The 4,433-nt window shown below is 36.9% G+C and overlaps 1 pseudogene; it reads right to left on the minus strand.

Moving 5' to 3' along the window:
- Positions 1-245: 245 nt before the first annotated feature.
- LOC101408499 (rRNA-processing protein FCF1 homolog pseudogene) lies at positions 246-790 on the minus strand (annotated as a pseudogene).
- Between the last annotated feature and the right edge of the window lie 3,643 nt (positions 791-4,433).

Genomic DNA, 4,433 nt, shown 5'->3' on the forward strand with positions numbered 1-4,433 from the left:
AGATGTTAGCCCAGGGCCAGTCTTCCTCAGCAAAAAGAGGAGGATTGGCATGGATTTTAGCTCAGGGCTGATCTTCCTCGCAAAAAAAAAAAATATCAAGAAGTAAGTGTTCTTAACCATACTCAGTTAGCTCATAACAGAGAAAATGATAATGAAGGAATGATAATTCATGCTACAACATGTTTAATGAATTGGTAAAAGAGAAAGTCAGTCAAATGAAGCCAGAGAACTTTGTCTTGTAAGAATTAGAACTGAAGGGCTCCACAATCATATGGCATTTGCTGGATGTTGTACCTATGTTTAGAAACGTACATGATAGGGACTCCAGGGATATTCCAGATTCTTCATGTAAAGGTCCTGGTCCTGTGGCCACAAGGTAACAATTGCACTGAGCTACCCTCTGTACTAAGTAGTCGTCTGCATAGGTTCTTTGGTGTGTGCTTGGCAATCATTTAAATCTTGGATCCATGGCAACTCTTAGAGGTACTCAATACTTCTGTCCCACTTCTGCAATTTCAGGCATCTCACAGTCAGTTACACAAGTGACACACTTAGCATACAGACAGTCCGTTATTGACTACACTAGTCCATTTGGGCTTTAATGGGAAAGTTGATAAAGTTGGTATCAACCAGGGTATGGTAAGATGGGCCCATCTGTGTGTTGTATTGGAAAAATAAGCAGGAAGATCACTGGGGGACTTCTTTTTCTCTGGGATCTTCCCCCTGCTCCCCTGTCTTTTAGGTTTTAATGTATCTTTTCCTTAAGCCTCTGATCTCTGAGACTAAGCATTTGCTTCCCAGTCGTACCTTGCTCTCTTTTGTTTCCCCATGTTCATGCCACACTCTTGTATTTCTAGGCCCATAACATTTTAAAATGCCCTATATTGTAGCAGTTAATGTATTATATAGTAATGGACTTTTATTCTACTTTTTCAGGCTGGGATAACTTTCTATTGTTGTACACCCAAAAACTAGTCAAATGACTGTCACTCAATAGTTACCTTTTCTGAATTAATTTACTTTATGAAGTACTGAATGTATGTGAGGTGCTACACTCTCACAGGTTAATATTAGAATGCAAAGAAAGTCCTGACAAATGTGGATGTAATGTCATTAAAGAATTGGTAAAGAAGAGGACATAGGTTTAGGCAGATGTATTATTCATATGTTCCTATCTATTTTACAGTCCATAGAATAAGAGAGTGGATGTGAAGGTGAAGATGTAGTGTATACACAGTTCAAGCCAAACCCAGACACTTTTCTATTTTGTTCCAACATCTTCTACAGTTTTCTGAAAAAGATTAATAAAAGCTATGCAGTCCCAGGATCATCAATAAGCCTCCTAGGAGATTCCAGGGCTGGCCAGCATTATATACTCTGTGATTCACCTGCTCACATCTGGAGACCAAGGGCAAGGCTGGACATGGACAATTGCAGGGTAGAGTGTATGACTTGACTGTCTCACAAGTCACTCGACTTTAGGAGAAGCCTCGAAAGGAAACAAACCAGCAAACAAAAAGAAAAAGCTGTGAATCAGGGAGCTATAGAAAAAAAGAAGAGGTGAAAACAACATTTTTCTTTTCATAAAATATTAAAAAGCAGATCAGAAAACCTTGTCTCTGTAGTTCAGAGCAAAGATGAACTAGTTTAGTTTACTGTTATGAACAGTTATTATAACCATTGCCAACTTGGATCTTACTATGTGCTGGTTACTATGAACTCTTTGATCTGTCAGCATAGTAAACTCTATAAGTACTGATAGTTTTCTCGTTTTATATGTGAGAAAACAGACCACACAGCCGTTGAGTAAGTGAGACTAGGAGCACATGTCTGGTATGAGTGGAAGCTGATATTCACATCCAGGCACCTTCATCCCAAAGCCCATCCATAACTATGCAATATTGCTCTGCAAAAATGAAGACATATCATGTAAAATCCAAGCCAACATATAGAGAAGTGTGCTAAAATTACATTACTAATTCCATTCAAGAATTACAAAAACTCATGATTTTTCTTAAAAGAATAGAAAATGCCTAATTGTCTAAAAAGAGGTAAAAAAAACTGTGTAACAAGACTAGAAAATAAAAATAAAAGAGCTGTCAGTTTTATGTTTAAAAATTCTCTTAACGTATATAGTTTTAGCAGAAGTTTCTTTAAAATATTCAGGGTTTGAACATTCAAGGTACAATTAATTTACATATAATTGAAGCTCTATCAGAACAAATAAGACAAGTGAGAACTTCTCATTGATTTTCATAAAGTCAGCAAATGTGACAGCAATGGGGCATAAAAAAAGAAACATCACAAATAACATTTCATATGAGAGTAGCATAAGCTTTAAGGAATAATTTTTTAAAACTAAAAACAAAATCTAGTGTACTGTCTCTTCTTTACTCCTTAAAGACTTATATCTTGCTCATTATACTTCTTTCCAACTTTCCTCCTCACATAATTGGGAGGGTTTCAATATCTGTGCAACATTGTCTGTTGGGAATTAAGATAGCCCCCTTCTGTTCTCTCATTGTAAAGGCTGAAAAGCCTGATAATTGCATATCTGCCAATGAAATGCAATACTGAAAGGGGAAAAGAAGCAGGAGCCATTATTGCTCCATTGGCAACAGTAACTAGATCCCTGGCTTTTAGAAAATTTCAGCCATAAGATTTTGCTTCTATGAATTCTCTTGTGAATCATCTGCTTCAGGGCTGCAGCAGCTGAGATGTTGGTGAAAGTTTTCTCTGATTCTAGTACCTTCAGACGTTGCAAAGAGTGTAGCTCCTCCAATGGTTTCATGTGCTCCTAATTCTTGTGTTAAATCCCTTCCAGCCTGAAATATCTAGAGTGACTGATGGTTTTTTGTCAAATCCTTGACTGTTATTTGTACCTGAAGTGGTCCTTGCAAAAAGATTTTAAAATGCAACTTGAGAAGAGTATCTGATCTACTCATGTTTGCAGGTAGTAACGGTCTCATCAGTCAGGAATGAATATTGATAATCCATGACATGTTATGGAAAAAATAGCTCATTAAATTGTTGCCTATATTTACCTGGAATAAAGTGTCTATTAAAGGCAAGGATTTTGAAGAGCAATAGCTTCTGCAATATAATATTATTGTGGAAGTGACTACAAGAACTTGTGGGTGGGCTGACATTTCTAACTACACAAGAGAACTTACAAAAGAAAATAACAAGCTCATGCTTTTCAGTTCTTAGCTCAAGATATGATTGATGTTCAAGGCAGTTCAAGCTATAACTGCCTTGAGACATTTTGCTGCCTTTTTTAGCCAAAGGGTTGATGTCATCCAGATCTATATTTTCATTTTCAGAATATAAAATTATAATATACATTGAATTCATAATCTCTTCATGGCTTTTATATAAAAGTTAGGATGCTTTTTGGCAAATATTGGGACTTTGATAATCGGAATGGGTTTGCTCGAGCGGATAGCAATGAATTCTTCTGCTTTGAACTTACTGAGTTGGCTTTTTGTTTTTCCTTTTACTAACTAGCAAGTTCTACCGAAGCAGTCTCTTTTCACCAGCATTTGCAGTAATGCACCTTCAGTATCTTAGCTGAAAGTATTGACAACTATGAGTCCGTTGTTATAATCTGGTAAAGCAACTTTGACTGTCTCACCATCCCATGGTACATTATGCTGATCTATATTGATCTACTACATTGATTGAATCATGCTGATTGGGAATGTGGATCATGAAAGGCAATTTTAACAGCTGCTTTTTAAAGAAATGTACCTGCCCATGAAAATTGAGAGACTTGCCCATTGATAAACATTTTAAAGATTCAGATGTTGATGACATAATAAGATACTCTTCCAAAATGAAAAATAAATTTATATACCTTTTGTCCTTCACAAAGGCAAATGAGGTACAATAACAGTCGAATCTCTTCAGATTTGGGAACTGGCGTACATCAGATTAGAGTGAATTCTGTAGTAGACAGAGTAATGTCCTCCCCATAAAGATGTCCACATTCTAATCTTGAGAATCTGTGGATATGTTACCTTACATGGCAAACAGGACTTTGTAGATGTGATTAAGTTAAGGATCTCAAGAAGGATAGATTATCCTGGACTATCGGGGGGCGGGGGCACAATGTCATCATAGGGTCCTTATAAGAGGTTGGAGTGATGTGCTTTGAAGATGGAGGAAGGGGCTGAGTCAAGGAATGCGGGCAGCCCTAGAAACTGGAAAAGGTAAGGGAACCAGAGCCTCCAGAGGGAACACAGCTCTGCAAACACCTTGATTTTACACTTCTGGACTCGAGAACTATGAGAGAATAAATGCATGCTATTTTAATCCACTAAATTTGTAAAAATTTGCTATAGTAGCAAAAGGAAAGCGACACAGCTAAAGTAATTAATTTACTGAGTAAACTTTAAAAAAAAAAAAAAAACCTTCCAGTTTCAAGAACCAGA

This window comes from Ceratotherium simum, chromosome 36 (genome assembly GCF_057802395.1).
Source record: "Ceratotherium simum simum isolate JZ-2026a chromosome 36, ASM5780239v1, whole genome shotgun sequence".
Taxonomy (NCBI): domain Eukaryota; kingdom Metazoa; phylum Chordata; class Mammalia; order Perissodactyla; family Rhinocerotidae; genus Ceratotherium; species Ceratotherium simum.